At 36.7% G+C, this 18,811-nt stretch overlaps 1 non-coding gene across 1 annotated transcript; it reads left to right on the top strand.

Moving 5' to 3' along the window:
• Nucleotides 1-1,111: 1,111 nt before the first annotated feature.
• ACRALDRAFT_t188 lies at nt 1,112-1,186 on the top strand. Its single transcript has one exon. It is a non-coding gene; the product is annotated as a tRNA-OTHER (tRNA).
• The last annotated feature ends 17,625 nt before the right edge of the window (nt 1,187-18,811 follow it).

An 18,811-nucleotide genomic window follows, 5' to 3' on the forward strand; every position in this document is an offset into this window, starting at 1 on the left:
TAGCACCCTAGCTAGCGGCGCTATTATATAAGGAGATTATATACCGATTCGGTAGCCCGGAGGGTATAGTCATAGACTAGGATAAGCTATTTATTACTTAGTTTTAGATAAAGTTTTATTATAAGCGGGCGAACGCTTAGCGACTATCCACTACATACTATCCGCAAATAGATAGTTAGACGGAACGAATATACTAATTCCTGATTAAGTGCCTATAAGCGATTACCAGTAATATAATAATATAATAGCCTATTTCCTTATTAAAAGCAGGGTTTGCCTATAATAATAGTAAGTATTCCTAACTTAGTATCTCGCCGTATAAAGCGTTATACGGGTATTATGCACGTATAATAAAGTATATTCGCCCTAGGGATAATACCCGGGTATAGGGCGTTTAAGAATATATTAAGAAGCTAGCGGAGGTTTAGCGGAAGGTGCCCAACTATTAGGTGCGTGCTATAGAGTATTAGGCTCGGCACTATAATAAGCGCTACTAACTATAATAGTATAAGGTAGGGGATATTATCCGACTATCTACGAAGAACTTCCGATTCTAGTAAGGGTTAAAGCTAGCACCGCGATATATTCGGGTATAGGTAACTAAAAGGATCGGTAAGTAGGCGTATAGGGTTCGCCTTCCTATATAATACACGAGGATACACGATGTATTCCCGGTATCCTTATTGGAGCTATAAAAGGATAGAGTAGGTATAAAGCTATCGGCGAAGGATCTCCCGCTCCTAAAGAAGGAATAAGATAAATAGGAGGTAAAAGATATCGTTAATTATAAAGAAGAATAAGGCAAGACGTTCTATCTTATATAGTAGGCACCTTAGCCGGTAGAGTGTAATACCTAGGAGGTAGACAACTACCTAGAAAACGCTCTAGGAATCCGGCAGAGGTAGTAGAAGTATAAGAAATATATATATAAAAGGTAGGGCGATTACGAGATAGTATAAGGCGCCGAAGAGCTATCGGATATAAATAAGAATTAATTTATAGGTTATAATTGTTAATATCTGTTATTAATAACTATTATATAGTTATAGGTAGAGGAATAAGAAGTATAAAGATATATATATCATTATACTAATCTATATATATATTAATGGCCTATATAGTGTAGTGGTGATATACCTAGTATATAGTCGAGGTGACTGGGTCGGTTCTAATCCGGCTAGAGGCATATATATAAAAAGAGGAACCCCTTTTCCTCTTTTTACGCTACTCGGATCCTATTCTAGGGGGCCCTTATCTACCTTAGCACGTATAATAAGGATTAAACAGGGGGCCCGTTAGACCCACCTTCCGCCTGGCTTCGCTAGTCGATAATAGGTGCCACGGGGGAGTTAGTCGCTTTACTATAGAAATAAGAAAACGGTATCGCGCTATCCCTAAGCGCGTAAGTAAAATACGCGGCGTCTTTTCTATAATATAGAGGCAGCCTCTTACGCTACTACGTAAGCGTTCTACGTAGGCACGTAGCCTGCGTTAGATCTACCTATAGCCATAGAAAGAGTAAGGGAAGCTTAGGAGCTTTAAACCCTAGGAAGCGTATATATAAGTCGCCTAAAAGTGGGCCTATAGGGGTTAGCCCTAGGGTACACGGAAGGCGTATAAAAACCAATAGAGACAATCACGCACGCGCCGTTAATCGAGCAAGTAGTCGGCTTTAAAGTCGCTACGGGTAAAAACGTTATAGGCTTCCTAGTATAGAAGCCACGAGTTTTGTATTAGTAGGGACTTAGTAACGGGATTATTATAGTACCCGTATAATACACTAATCCTAAGAGAGGAGAGTATAAGAGTTTTTATCTAAGTCTTATACTAGTTCTCTAAGTCTTATACTACGGTTTTCCCCCTTATAGGTATCGGAGAAGGACCGTATAGTTAGAATTCTGGCTCCTAGCTACTTAGGTAGGATAAGGATAGCGGAGTAAGAATAAAAAGTAAATAAATAAATATATATTAATAATATTAATAAAGTATTTATGGCTTGATTATTAATATATAAGCTTAGTAGTATAAAATACGAGAAGAGAAGAAGTCTATTACATAACGCAACGCAGACTACTACGTAATAGTAAACTATTATATAAGGTATAAAGCTTGTATTAAGTCTACTATATAATATAGTATCTTTCTTATCTTTATTCCTTTATCTATATATATATCTGCTTCTTCCCTCTCTCTTACTCTTTTTCTTCTTTTCCAAGCTAGTAACTGTATTCTTAATATATACGGAAGTTATCCACGATAACTAATATATCCTGGATTATCTCAATTTATTAATAGGTTATAAGCCCGGTAAGCTCTCCTTTCTTCCGCTCCTCTCGACGATAATCCTGTCCCGAAGACGATTCTTTTCCTGGAAAGCTTCCCGCTTTTCTAGCTAAAGCTACTCGACGATTCCTAGATTAAAGGAAGAACTGAAGACGTTTCCCCCTTTCCTAGAACTTCCTAGGACTTGACCTCTCTTTTCAGGACTTCCTAGAACTCCTGGCTTTCCTAGAACTTCCTAGGACTCTGCCTCTCCTTTTAGGACTTCCTGGAACTCGCTGGCTGTCCCAGAACTTCCCAGGACCCGTCGATTACTCCTAGTTATCTCTAGGACTCTTATTGTCTTCGTGGGATTTTCTAGGAAATTTCCAAGATTTTCTAGGATTTCTTCTAGAATTCCCCTCGTTTACTGGAATTCCCGGTCTTCCGGGATTCTCTCTGCCTTTGGAGTATTCTCCTCTTCCCGGGGATATTCACTGTCTTCGGGTTTTCCTTTCTTTTCGTCCAAAAAGCTTATTTTCGTATTAGAAAACTTAAATCCGTTCGGATTTGCCACCGCGGTTTAGCCCTTTTTTTCTAACTAATAATACCTTTTTCCAACTAATAGTGGTTCCGCCCGTTTTCCTGCCTCTTAGCACCTTTTCCTGACCGATAGAGGTTCCCTTTCCCCTTTTCCTTTAGCCATAAACGAACGATCGATTCGAACGACCTATATAAAATAAGGAAAGAGAGATAAAGTAAAAATAAGACCAGGGATTAAATAGGTGAAAAAGAGCTATAAGCATACTATTGCGCTACTTATGTTATGCTTTACATGGCTTTATGAAGTGGCTTATAGAAACGGTTTAATGTAACGAAAGGAAAGTCCGTAGACTTTAGTTAAGGAAAAGATAATATAGAAAAGGCTTAATAGCTTAGTATCGCAGAGTGATCGTAGTATATTCGTTAACTAAGCGCTGACTTTAAACCAAGACTTCCACTTAAGGGATTAAACTGATCCCTTAACGCTCGTATAGAGATAGGTTCGGATCGGTGGTCCGTGCGCGGCTATCGGTCCGACTGTATGCCGATAGGTCTGCGATTATCTTGTTACACTGCCCCCCCTCCTTAATAAGTCTGGTCCTATAGACTTATATTATTATAATGCCTTTAATTACGCGTTTATCGCGATTAATTATCTCTATCTGGTTCTATATAAGCCCTTATTAAAAACCCGTAGGAAAAAAGAGTGGCAGCTCCTTCATTTACCTGCTTATTGGCGTTCTATCGCCGACTATATGCCTTATGATTTATCCAAATATTACTATAGAAACTCAGCGATGCTTATTATTATTACCTATAGTTATCTGACCTTTCGCGGATATTATACCTAGCCTTAGGTAAGCGTTCGGCGACGAGTATATAGTTCCTCGCGTGATTTCCCTTATAGCTCCTAATTTTCTTCCTATAACTATCTTTTATTATTATAATCGCTAATTATACGGCGATCCTTTTACCTATCCTTTCTTATTATTTATCCTCGTTACTAATATTAACGCCGATTATTCGCTATTATATCGTCGGTTAACTTATAAGTTATAATCGCTTTTTATAAGCTATAGCATAATCCTGATAAAGGTTAGGAATCTATTATTAGGGACGAAGCGTCCTGCTTATTTTATGTCTCCCGACTAGATTTATATATTAGTATTAACTGCCTTAATAAGGCCGGCAACGGCACGGGAGCTAGTTATTACGTTACCTATGCCCGGGGTTATTAATAATATATCGCTATAGGTCCGCCGATTCTTTAGCGTTTTTCTATACTAATTAGTCGTTAAATCCCCGATTTCTTACTAGGTGCCGCTTAGTTACTATAGAATAGCAGTAAGCGTATTTATATAATAGATAATAATTTAACGCCGATAGCCCGGTGTTACTTTTATAAGCGTATCTTTAAGGCCTATAAATGGTTCTATACGGTTATAGACCGCGGTAAGAAAAAGCTTACCGCTAAGGATATAAGTTTCTTAGTTACTAACCGCTTGGCTACCTATATCTAATAATTAGTAGTCTTAAATACTAGTTCTAGACGAAATTTTATCCTTACGCTTTATAATAATGGTTAACTTTATATATAGTCTTAGTCGTATTAATAACGCCGAAGCGTCGGCGTTATTAGACTAAACCCGCCTACCTTATAAGGGTGACCTCCGCGACGTTAAGTCGCTTATTTCTTTTATTAAGGATTTAGCGATAAACGGTTACCGCCTATTTAATCGTAAGGATTGCCTTTAACGCCTTAAGGCGTTTCTATTTTTAGATAGACTCGCCGACCTCTTAGCGGCCGTTAATAATCCTTAACGCCCTGCCCTGGCTTATGGTTTCGCTGGTCGCTTAGCGGCTACTCGCTATAGTTATGCCTTTATTAATAGTAATAATAACCCCTTTAGCGATAGCTTTAATAAGGCTATCGAACCTGCTTTTTATCCTGCTACGGCTCGCCCCCGCCGCCCTTATCGTCGAGCCTCTACCGCCTTATCGGCTACTAACACCTCGGCTCCTGCTAGCGATACCGCGTATACGCCGCCGGCGTTTACTTTATTAGATAAGGATAATATCCCCCGTTGGCGTATTTATACGCCTCGACGCTATACACCCGCCGTATAGTCGCCCCTGGCAGCGACGATAGCGCCGCCACTAATATCGGTAAGGAAACCGATTTCCACGGGTTTAGTAATTAATTAATTTTTATTCGCTAAGCGTTCGCTAGTAATAATCTCTTAAAATAGCGTTAAACTTTATTCTAATAGTCTAGGGTTTTATTTTAGGACTAGTCGGGGTTTAACCCTATTTATTTAGTTACTATAAGGAAAAGGTTATTATAACCTATAATTAAGTTCTTATTTATATCCGATAACCCTTCGGCGCTTTATACTATCTTATAGTTATCCTACTTTTTATATATATACTTTTTATGCTTCTAGTGCCTCTTCCGGATCCCTAGAGCGTTTTCTAGGTAGTCCTCTGGTTCCTAGGTATTATACTCTACCGGCTAGCCTGCCCACTTTATAAGATAGAACGTTTCCCTTTATTTTTCTTTATGACTAATAGTATCTTTTACCTCCTATTTATCTTACTCCTCCTCTAAAAGCGGGAGATCCTTCGCTAATAGCTCTACGGCTACACGGTTTTTCCACGGTTCTAATAAGGATACCGGGAATATATTATATATCCTCGCGTATTACGTAGGAAGGCGAACCCTATACGCCTACTCGCCGATTCTTTTAGTTACCTATACCCGAATATATCGTGGTACTAGCTTTAACCCTTACCGGAATCGGAAGTTCTTCGTGGATAGTATAATAATATCGCCTACCTTATACTATTATGGTTAGTAGCGCTTATTATAGTGCCGAGCCTAGTACTCCGTGGCACGTGCCTAGTATTCGCGGACCTTCCGCCGAACCTCCGCTCGTTTCTTAATATATTCCTGTACACCCTATACCCGGGTATTATCCCTAGGTTAAATATATTCTACTATATATAGATAATACCCGTATAACGCTTTATACGGTAAGATACTAAGTAAGGAATGCTCGCTATTATTATAGGCGAACCCTGCTTCTAATAACTAAACAGACCACTATATCCTCGTGTTACCCGCGATCATTCGTAGGTACTTAATCAGGAACTAATACGTTTATTCTATCTAACTATCCGTCTACGGGTAGTATATAGTGGATAGTCGCTAAGCGTTTACCCGTTTATAGCAGAACTCTATTTAAAACTAACTAGTAAATAGCTTATCCTAGTCTATTACTATACCCTCTAGGCTACCGAATCGGCACTTAATCTCCCTGTATAATAGCGCCGCTAGCTAGGGTGCTATTAGGTCCTTCCGTGTAGGAATAAATAAAGCATACTTTATATACTAGTCGATAATTACTAGGATAGCATCGTATATTTACCCGTCTACCACTTTTATAGGCGGTAGACCCGTGATTAAATCTATACTAATCTCTTAGAACGGATACGTGGGTAACCGCAGCGTTTATAGCTAACCGTACGGCTTATATCGTGGCACCTATACCCCTTAACACGCCGAATATACGGCGATATAATCGCGAATATCCGCCGCTAAGTCTACCTAGTAAAACTTTCTGAAAATTAGCTTAAGCGTCTTATTCGCTCCTATATACTTAGCTCTAGGGTTATCGTGGTGCTATTATAGGACCTCCGCCCTTAGGGCGCCCTATATAGGTAGTACTAACCGTCCCTTAAATAATAGTATATCCTTATCTTTAAGAGAGTGCCCCGCTTTTTTTCCGGTCCCTTAGCGAATATTCTTAATTAAGGATATATAATCCGGGTTAATAGTCTAGAGCCCTTTAACTAAATCTTTTAGTTCCTCGCTAATAGTATACTAACTTACCGTTTCGTTCCTAGCTAGCTCTCTAGCTATAGAACGTGGGTTATACTAATCCGGTATTATAGTAACCCTAGCCTTAGCCTTAGGCGTCGGCGATATCTTATCGGCGACCCTTTACTAGGCAGTCGCCTTATACCCTATATCTTATATTCGGGAGCGGGTAATAATAGCGATAATAATATACCAGGTGCTATTAGTAGGATATAAGGGTTATAGCCCTCTTCTATCCTTATCTTTTAAGCTAAGTAGGGCCCCCTCCTATAAAGTCTATGCCCGCTTATATTTACTAGGCCCATATTCGGGTAACGTTACTCGAGTAGCTTATACGTATACGATCTTTCCCGCGTTACTTATTAGGGTAAGGCGGATACTCGCGATCCGTTAGCGAACGCTTATTAGGAGGTCGCTAACTAATCGTAATCTTTACGATAAGGTAGGAAGCACGTTATCGTATAGCGTCTTATTTATTATATAATCCGGCTATCTTAATAGGTTATCTACCGGGTTTATCTTACCTGGACGGTGTTAAACCTTAAAGTCGAATAGCGATAATCGGTACACCTATCTAGTAAGCCTTCCGCGAAGGTCCCGCGCCGGCGCGTTTAGTATGCCCTTAAGCGCCTAATAGTCCGTTAGCACCGTGAACGCCTGTCTTATGCCTTTAAGATAGTAGCGCTAATACTCGAGGCTCTTTATTATAGCTAATAGCTCCTACTATCCTATACCTTATCGTTACTCTATCTCGGAAAGCTTCCGCGAGAAATAGGCGACTAGTCGCTATCTAGTCTTATAGTTCTAACTTAGGATCCCGGAAATAGCCTTATTTAAGGCTTCCGTCTTAACCCTTATATCTAGCACTAGGTTCTAATACCGTAGCATAGTCGCTGACCTAAAGGCGACTTTTAGTAATTTAAACGCCCATTTAGTGTTATCCGGAAACTTAACAAGTCCTTTCTTTTTACCCGCCTAATTACCTTTTAATAGTATAATAAACGGCGTTATAACTCTAGAATATCCCTTAATAAACCTCCTATAAAAATTTGTAAAGCTAAGGAAAACTTAGATATCCCGGAACGATTTAGGCGCCGGCTACTCGGCGACCGTATATATACGTTCCGGATCTATCGCGATACTTTCGCGGGATACCACGAACCCTAAGAAGTCTATATAGTCACGGTAGAATTCGCACTTTAATAGCTTCGCGTATAGCTAGGCCCTACGAAGCCGATCTAAGACCTTCTTTAGGTCCTTTATATACTATTCCTTTAATATAGAATATATAAGGATATCGTTTAGGTAAGCGATATAATATATATCCATTAAACCGGTAATCGCTTAGTGAATATACGCCTAGAATATAGCCGGAGTATTTATTAGCCCGAATAGTCTAACCGTATACTCGTAGTGACCGTATCGTGTTCTAAACGCCGTCTTCTAGCGGTCCTCTTTCTTAATCCGGATCCTATAATAGGTATCTCGGATATCCACCTTAGAAAAATACTTTGCCCCGGTAAGCCTGTCTAATAGCTCGCCGACTAGGGGTAGAGGGTACCTATTCTTAATCGTTATAGCGTTTAACCCTCGATAATCCCATATAGAGTTATAAGCTACTATCCTTCTTAGGTATAAATAGCACCGGTAAGCCTATAAGGCTTATTAACCGTTAAATACGACCGCTTACTATCCCTTCGGCGATATACTTTTTTAGCTCCTTTAGCTAGGCTCGAAATAAGGGATATAACGGCCTAAATAGCGGTTCCTTCCTGTTTTATAAATTAATTATGTATTCGGCGTCCTTTAATAAAGGCGGCTCCTTTACGGCCTACTCTGAAAATATATCCTAGTAGTCGGCGATTTCCGGCGGTAGCTTAATAACTAGTCCGTATATCACGTTATCGTTATTTATAGACGGAATAGTTATATCCGGCGTCCCTGGTGCGATAGTAGTAGCGGCAGCGATATATATAACGTACGCCTTCGCTCGCTTTTTAATAATCTCGCGAGCCTATAGCTCGGGGTCTATAATAGAGATCGGCCTATAGACGAACGTTTAGCGAGCCGTGTTAATTATAATACCCTCCTAACCTATACTATTATTCGAGAGCAGTAATTATCCGGTACCCTTAGGTCGATCCGTATATAGGAAGACGATTTTTAATAGGCGTGGCCGTCCTTCTGCGTCTAGCAGATAAAAAGCTAAGCCGTACGCTCCGCGGACCCTCGCTAGGCTACCGTTAAAGCCTTCGATTTCTAGAGTCTTAACCTCTAGAAGCGGTTTTAACCCTAGGCATTCCATTAACACCGGGCTAATAATATCCACCTATATATAGGTATCTAAATCCACGCTAAACTTAATCTCCTTTCCGTAACGGATTATTATCGTTATAAATCTCGCTACTTCGTTAATTATAATCGCTAGCCGGTTATCGGGTATAGGTTTAGCCCCTTTATTATCTACGCCGACTCGTTTCCCGATAAATAGAGTTCCCTAACCCGAATATTATTATCGAGGTCGTTATATATAGCGTATACGTTATTAACACAGGCATAAGCCTTCGCCGCCCCGTTATCGGTTATTCGTTATTCCTTATTACAATAGTAGTCCTTAGAATAGTGACCCTTTTTACTATAGTTATAGTACTTACCCGTAAAGGCACGCGTGCTAGGCTACGCTTACGAAGGCTCTAGGCCCGAGCCCGATACCTTCTAACCCGTTAAGGGCGCCCCCTTTAAGTCCGTCTTACCTAGCTAGGCGGGCGTACGCTAACTAGTTACCGGAGTGCTTACCCGGCTCGAGCGTCTATCCGAACGCTAGAAGTTCGATAAGGTCCTCTTATAACCGGTATCCGATCGCTTACTACTCGCCTTCTTAATAGGGCTTATATCCTAGAATAGCTACGCCTTTTAAGCCGGCGTCACGGCCTTATCTAATTTAGTCCTCCGCTCTTATATCTTATCCTTAATACGCAGAGGCAGCCGGCTAAAATAATCGTAGGCACGCTCCTTGCTTCCGCTTATCTGCTAGCCTAATAGCCTATATAGGTTATCCTACTATTCGAATAGCTTTATTAGCGTTATATCGCCGGTTATTTATAGCTTATAAAGTTCCTTATAGTAATAATACTATTATATATCCCGGGATAGATACTCTTACTAAATAAACGCCATAAAGTCGTTCTAATTCGGGTTAGCGATCTTCCTAGTATAGTGCCTTTAGGATATCTAAAAGGTATATTTAAGCTTTATTAAAGCCTATTCGATCTACTATAGCACTAGGGCACTAGGCCTAAACTGGTTCCTAGCCTTAATCGCTACTAACTAATCGTCGATTTCTATAACCGTGGATAACTCTTTAATTAGCTTATAATTATATACCGGCGGTTTTTCGTAATCGCCCCGGGGCGCCGGTTATTTAGTAAGCTTCTCTATAATTACTCGATTAATCTTGCGTTATTACTAGAGATACTACGAAAATATTATAATTAACGCCTTTTACGTTAACGTGGAGGGGTCGGCGACGGATCGCTAATTAACCTACGAACCACTATCTTTAGGACTAAGCATAACCGGCGTATCCGTTAACCCCTTATTCTTATTTTTATCCGGTCCCTACTCAGGCACCGTTACTATTAGTTTAGGTATAATAGGCGCCCCCTACCCGGTATCCGCTTCGCTAGCTCCCCCCGGGGGGACGCTTATTCCTTAAGTCCTTCTTAATAGTATCTTCGGCCTAACTACCTTAAAGGTATAGAAGTTAAAGAATTATAACGAAAGGAAAGTCCGTAGACTTTAGTTAAGGAAAAGATATTATAGAAAAGGCTCGATAGCTTAGTATCGCAGAGTGATCGTAGTATATTCGTTAACCAAGCGCTGACTTTAAACTAAGACTTTAACTTAAGGGATTAAACTAATCCCTTAACGCTCGTACAGAGAGAGGTTCGGATCGGTGGTCCGTGCGCGGCCATCGGTCCGACTATATACCGATGGGTCTGCTATTATCTCGTTATATTTAAATACTTAGCTACGGTTTAGTAAAAGTCTTTAGATATTATCTATAATAATTAACTGTTTTATAAACCCTTTTTAGTTCCGTATCCACTATTCATTACTCTATTTATAGAGTATATAAGAGGTTTTCTTTTTCCTAAATATCTTAGGAAATAATAAGGAATAACGAAGATATAAAAGAGATTTCTTATCTCTTAGAACTTCTTGGTTATTAAGATTATTTAAGACACTTCTCTTTATTAAAGAAATCTTTTAAAGAAACTAGAACTTTAAGCTATTTACTTTATTATAAAAACAAAAAGAAAAGTCTTAATACTCAAGGCATACTTCCCTTATTGAGAAAACCTTTTAAGGGAAATCATAACTTTAAGTTATTTCCTGTATTATAAAAGCATAAGAAAGGAAAGAAGAGTCTTTATACTATAGTAGATTGTTATCTACGTTTATAGTAAAAGTCTTAAAGCTATAAACATAACTAAACCTCTAAAAATATTAAGTATAGACTATACTCTATTATTATAAAAGAGTAATATAAAGGTTAAGACTTTTACATTCCTTTATAAAACCTAGTAGTTGTAAATTATTCTTAGTTGGATATCTTTCTATATAAAGGGAAAGGAAATAATCGTGTAACTATATAAGGTCTTTATTATATTATTCTAAGAGTCCTAAGAGTACTCTTAATAAGTCTATGATTTATATATCGATTTAATCGATAAGTGGAACTAAGTCCGGTTACTACTATACTTGTTAATAAGGAGAAGTAGTTGACGGTTATCATTTTACTTCTGATTAAAAGAAGTAGTTAAAATAAATCCTTAAGAATCCGTTAAAAGAAAAGATATAAAGAGAAAAAGCATATAATAATAACTTTTTTAAAAGTAAGATACCTCTGCTTTATTATCTACTCTAAATAATACCCTAATACCTATTAGGTTCAGGGGGGTTAAGTTATAGATAGTTTAAAAGAAAAGTTCTTTAAAGGAGTATTACGGCTCTAAGCCTCGCTCTTATTTTTTCTTAATAAAGAAAAGAGGTAGTAAAGACTTTATATCTTTAAGCCTCGCTTTTATGTTCTTAATAAAGAAAAGGGGTAATTATAACTTTATATTTACCTCTTACTTAAAAAAGATAAATAAGGTTTTATATCTTTATTAAATAAGAAATTTAATATCTGAAGGAGATAGTAAGATTATAAATCTCGTCTCTATAAATTCAGAGTATAATATTGTGTTAAAGACCATAACGTTTAGATAGTCCTGATAATATTACCGGTGAATCTAATATTAGGATATTTATCCTATTTACTATACCTACCTAAAAAGCTATAGATATTATAGAAGAAATAGAAGTGGTATAACCTTTTATTATTTATAATAAACTGGTTATAAAATCAGTTAATGAATTAAATAATACAAAGTATTACCTTCGTGGCCTTATCATATCAAACAGAGTTACTGTTTTGATAGTGAAGTTACTTTCCTTCTATCTAAAAAGGCATTATTTATATCTATTACATCCTATTAAGAGTAAAAGCGGGTATTAGGCTTATAGTATTAAGATATCTATAAAGAGTATATAGCCTTAAGGAACTAAGAATATTGTCCTTTTAAAGGACTACTTGGATCTATTCCTTTCTAAGGTCTAAAAGTCTTCCTAACTTTTATAAGGAATAACAGACATAGTAATATTTTTATTATTTTACAAGTCTTTAGATATATACTATATTTATACCTATAATGGTTTTATTAAATCTTATAGCTATCCATGTTAAAAGTCGAAGATTTCTATATCTTAAAAGGAATAAAGCAAAGAACGCACTAAAGATCTAGGATTTATATATCCATAAATAGATCTATTTCTACATTTAAAGGGTCTATATGTCTAATAATAGACCAGGTAGAAAACAGTAATATAGAAGCAAAAAAACGCTTTTATTTAAAGGACTTTATGTTCTTAAAGCATATAAGGTTAGGTTATTTAACTAAAGGTGTTGGCAGTTTACTTATACATACTCTACTTCGCTAACGGATTAATTATATAGAAGGAAGAGATTATGAATATAAGAACTGTATCGCTTAAAAGCAACTCGGGGCAGCGAAGTACTCTGTTCACTAAGACGTCTTATTATAGACGTTCTACCTATGAAAGTCCCTTATACGCATAAACCATATAGCTTAAGTTATAAACTATAGTTAGTATAGTTATAAAGGTTAAGACCTAGCTTTCTATGCAAGTTTAAAAAATACCTTTAGGGTAAAAGTGATTAAGCTTATCCTCTTAATTTAATCATAGCACTATAAAGTGCCTTTTGAATTAAAAAGCCTGATATTTCGAAGGAAAAGATTTTACTGGTCTATAACGTATTATATCACACGGAACTTAATCTCAGAAAATCAGAACTACGAGTCTTACGTGGTCTATAAACATGCTTATATAACTATACGGAGTTCAGTTCCTAAAAGAAATAATAAGGAGCTTAAAGGCATATATATATAATAATCGGTTTATATTTCATTATATAAATAACCGAAAGTCTTCAAAGCAGCGCGAGGAGTCTGATTTGGCTATTCTAAATTAGGAATAACAGGCTATGACTTCCCCTTAAAAGCGATCCTGCAAAAGAAAATTCCTCTATCCGAAGAAGACAAATAATAATAACAACAAAAGTTACTCAAAGGGCTACGACCTATAGCGGCATCAGGGCTCCAACCGAGACTTAGTCTCCTATAAAAAGACCCGCCGTATTAATAGGATCGTTAAAATCCCTCTATATATCTATGAATATAAGAGGTAAAAAAGGCATTTCTAAGTTCCAGAGACCCTCCAGTTAATCTAGGAGTGGTGCTTCAGTCTTTTTTCTAAAAGGGAAGCTATAAGGACTTTATCTCTGAGTTCCAAAGAGTAAATCACGATCTAAAAGTAAGGCCTTACTATATTAATCAGAAGATACTGTTTAAGGACGTCTTTAAGCAGTTTATTATTACTCTTAACTGCAAAGTATATACGAACTAGCTATCTAAAGCAAAGCCTATAAAAGCCCGGATGAATTATAAAGGATAGAGGCTATAGAAGCTGGGATTCGAAGAAAAACCTGGAAAACCATATATATTATATATACTATAATATCTCCTAAAGAGAATATAACGCTGCCTATATATCTAAAGGTGGGGTGGTAGGTCTAAAAAGATATAAAAATGCGTTTATACCGAAAAGCCAATATAAGGCCCGGTTGGTTGTATATGGTTTTGAAAACGGGCACTCTAGTGCCTTAAAGCTATAGTTAATCACCTATAAAGCATATAGCTATAGGTTAACCTATATCCTTGGAGTATATCTCGGTTGGATACTATACAGCTATAACATACTGCAAACTCAAACAGCGAGTATACGCAAAGCAGTTAATATACGCTATACAGTATATTCATACTAAAATGGATATTAAGTTATATACTTATTAAAGGTCTTATCCCTATCTACAGAGAGCTTTAAAAGACTAGTTTAGGCTATTAGACTACTATTAATTCCGAAAGGAAGGTATAAGCCTATACCCCCCCTAAGTTATAGTAATATAAAACTAAAGTCTTAAACCGTATATACCCTTATTATTACCTAAAAATACTTTATTTTCCTTTACAGAAAGAAGTATATAAGGCCGATATAAAATATATTAACAGAAAATACGTGCCTTACTTTACCTAGTACGGCATAATAGACTAATATCAGTCTATGCGGTATCTATATACTAGGTATTAAAGTAACCCGTTAAAAGATCGTTCTATGGCTTTAAAAGAGGGCGAAGGCAAAAGCCTATCCTTATATAGTCTATATAAGACATATATATATATTTAGTTACTGCCTAAGAGTGCTTAATATCTATACTTAAGAGGATCTTATTTCGGATTCGGGTATAGAAAAGCCACGAACCCTCTATTATCTTATAAGATCACGAGGGGGCTAACAAATTCACTTAAAATTCCCTGAAATTCATAAAGATATTAACAGACAATATAATCGCTATTAGTATCTATATTACAATAGGAATAAAATAACTGTATATTTAATACAGTATTATTATTATAACCAGGGCCGTTAACTACATAACATAAGACCACAACTGGTATATGAATATTTTTACAAGCTTTTATTAATGACTTATATCATTAAATCAAAAAGGCTAGTAAATCAGGGGGGTAGTGGGTTTTTTACCTTTCTAGGTTTTCTCACTATATAAATTGTCAACCTTTTCCCTATTATAAAAAGGCTTAGTGGCTTTTTCACCATATGGTTTTCCCATATACCAACCTAGAACGTTTTTACCCAAATTATAGGGTTTTTACCTAGGTATAAGGATTTTTAAACTTTTTGCCTATCTTAAGAAGTCTCAGGATCTCTTGCTCAGATTATAAGAGATCTACCTCGGAAGTAGGTTTTTTTTACCTATATAGGGTTTCCCTATACGTTCTCCTACTATTATACCTAGGGTATTTTCTCCCTATTATAAGGGCTTTTGCCTAAGTTAAAGAATTATCTGCCTTTTAAGCAGATTTTCTTAAATTAAACAGGGGTTTTAAATACTTTTTTCCCTATAGTATGCATAAAACGCTACGGACTTATTCTTTGTATAAAAAGAAAGAAAGTCGAAAAGAAGAGCCTTAATACCCTTTTTACCAGCTATTAATTTAGTAATAAATACTATCTAAGCTAGATTGTCTAGCTTACGAGGGGGTGTTAATATCTGCTATTAATAACTAATATATAGTTGTAGACAGAGGAATAAGGAGCATAAAGATATATATATCTTTATACTAACATATATATATATTAATAATATTAATCAAGCATTTATGGCTTAATTATTAATATATAAGGTTAGTAATATGAAATACGAGAAGAGAAGAAGTCTATTGCGCAACGCAATGCAGTCTCCTATGTAATAGTAAACTATTGCTTAAGGTAAAAAGCTTATATTAAGTCTACTGCGTAATACAGAAAGCTTATCTTAAGTCTACTGCGTAATACAGTATCCTTCTCTTCTTTATTCCTTTGTCTATATATATATCTGCTTCTTCCCTCTCTCTTTCTCTCTTTCTTCTTTTCTAATCTAGTAACTGTATTCTTAATATATACGGAAGTTATCTATGATAACTAATATATCCTGGATTATCTCGAATCATTAACAGTAATAACCTTTCCTTAATGATAACTAAATAAAATATAGTTAAGCCCTAATTATTGCTAAATTTATAAAACTATTAGTATACAGTTTAACGCTATTTTAGGCGAGTATTACCGGCGAATATATAGCGAATAAAAAAAAAGAAATTGAATTACTAAAAGTATAGAGGTCGGTTTTATTACCGATATTAGTAGCTATAGCGTTATCGCTATTATTAGTGGCTGATAAGATAGCGGCAAGAGGATAATAATAGGTGGCGCGAGAATACCGACGGGGAGGCTTATCCTTATCCCTAGAAGGATTAACCTATAGAGTGGGTGGTATATAATTATTATCGTCGGGAGCTAGGGTATTAGTAGCCAGTAAGGCGGCAGGCGCTTAGGGACGAGTAGGTTAGTAAGGGGCAGGACGAGGAGCAGAGTAAGGCGTAGGCGTAACCTTACTATCGGTAGTATCCGTAGAGGCGTCGCCCCTATTAAAATCGCTAACGGTATAACTATAGCGTATGGCCGCCGAACGGCCGGTAAAATAACGCGCTAGAATCGGATAACGAGGGTTATTAGTAGTCGCTAAAAGGTTATCGTGACTGTCGAGTATCGGGAAGGCCCTAAGTTCCTCTAGATAGTTCTAAAAATTAAACGGATAATAACTGTCTGCGGCTAAATCTTTAGTAAAAGAAGTAAGCGACTTGATATCGCGAAGGTTACCCTTATAGGGAGGGCGAGTCTAGTCTAATAGCGCCGAAGCCTTGGCGTTATTAATACGACTAAGATAATATATAAAATTATCCTTTATTATCGAGTATAAGGACGAAATTTCGTCTAGAACTAGTAATTAAGCCTATTAAGTATTAATATATAGCCGAGGGATCGGCGATTATAACGACTTATATCCGTAAGGGCGAGGTATTTCCTACTACGCTTTATAACGACCCGGAACTATTTATAGGCCTTAGAAATACGCTTATAGGCGCGGCGCCAAGTTACTGGCGTTAGATTATTATCTATTATAAAAATGCATTTGCTGCTATTCTATACTAACTAAGTAATAACTAGTATAAAATTAGGAATTTAATAACTAATTATTATAGGAAAACGCCGAAAGGTTAGCGAACTTATAGCGGTATATTATTAATAGCCGCGGTTATAAGTAATATAACGACCAGCTCTAACGCCGTTAACGGCCTTATCGAAGTACTCGATACTAATATACCAGTCTAGGCGAGATATATAAAAGAGGTAAGGAGCCTTATCTGGGATAATAGAATGCTAACCCTTATCCGTATTATATTTTAGCTCCCGAAGAGCGATAATAACCTATAAATTAACCGATAATATAATAGCGACTAGTCAACGATAATAATAGTAATAATAATAACGATAATTAATAATGGATTAAGAATAACCGAATAATCGCCGTATAATCAGTGATCGTGATAGTAAAAGATAGTTATAGGAGTAAGACTAGGAGCTATAGGGGAATAACGCGAAGGAACTATATACCTGGCGCGAAACAGTTACCTAAGGCTAGGCATAATATCCGCGAAAGGTTAGATAACTATAGGTAATAATAATAAGTATCGCGGAGTTTCTATAATAATATTCGGATAGGTCACGAGGCATATAGTCGGTAATAGAACGCCGACGAGTAAGTAAATAAAGGAGCGGCCACTTTTTTTCCTTACGGGGTTTAATAAGGGCTTATATAGAACTAGATAGAGGTAATTAATAGCGATAAAGGCGTAGTTAAAGATATTATAATAACACGAGTCTATAGGACTAGATTTATTAGGGGGGGCAGTATAATTAGATACTCGTAGACCCGTCGGCATACAGTTAGACCGATAGCCGCGTATAGACCACCTATCCGAACCTATCTCTATGTATGCGTTAAGGGATACAGTTCAATCTCTGAAGTTAAGGTCTTAGTTTAAAGTCAGCGCTTAGTTAATGAATATACTACCATTACTCTGCGATAGTAAGCTATCGAGCCTTTTCTATAATATCTTTTCCTTAACTAAAGTCCACGGACTTTCCTTTCGTTATAGGTGGTAACTGTTACGTTAACAGCTTACGCGACGGGTATCATGCCACGTTATTAGCTTAAGTAATAACTAAGATATCGTATGTACCATACCTAGTATATTTATTATATGTATATTATAAGCTAAGTATATATACACGTATAATATATATAGTATTATTGTATAGGTTAAGCTGGTTATAAGGTAAATGTCTGGTTATATATCTATAACTATATGCTGTTTAGCTTAACTTAGATATTATACTTATTATTATTATGCTCTTATATATTATGTGTATAATATTAATACCCCCCCGTAACCTGACTCTTATATAATAAGTGCAGCTTAGTGAGGTTATAATTATGTTATAGCCCAGTAATTGTAGTTTATCTAAGACTAGAATACATAGAGGAAAAAATTATAAAACACTTCTTCTCTTTTAATGTGAGGGAAAATTCAAAGACCCTTATTATTATTATAGTATATTATTTAAAGCAAAGTTTAGAAAAACCTTTGATATCTAGGAAACGGCTAATGTAAAAAACCTAGTTATGCCCCCTTAATAAGACTCGAAATACTAAGTATTAAAACCTAGTATTTTAATTCTTTAATATTATTATAAGGCGCTAAATTATACTTAGATAATATATCTATAAGCGGCTAGTCACAGGTTAATCGCACTAAGTAAGGCCGAATAATTATATTAGCTAGAATTAAGGAAAGGAAAGGAAAAGGTCTATAGAGGAGTGCAGGATTTACTAGGTTAATACGAATCCACGGTAAGGGCAGCGCAAGGTCCGGGTATCGGAACTACGCGATAATTAGCGGTTCCGGCCTTATACTAGAACTATATAGTCGAGGGGTTAACCCGTGATATTCCCCCCCTCCTCCGCCCCCCCCCCCCCCCCCC

The sequence above is a fragment of the Sodiomyces alcalophilus genome (genome assembly GCF_042370955.1).
Source record: "Sodiomyces alcalophilus JCM 7366 unplaced genomic scaffold ACRALscaffold_5, whole genome shotgun sequence".
Taxonomy (NCBI): Eukaryota; Fungi; Ascomycota; class Sordariomycetes; order Glomerellales; family Plectosphaerellaceae; genus Sodiomyces; species Sodiomyces alcalophilus.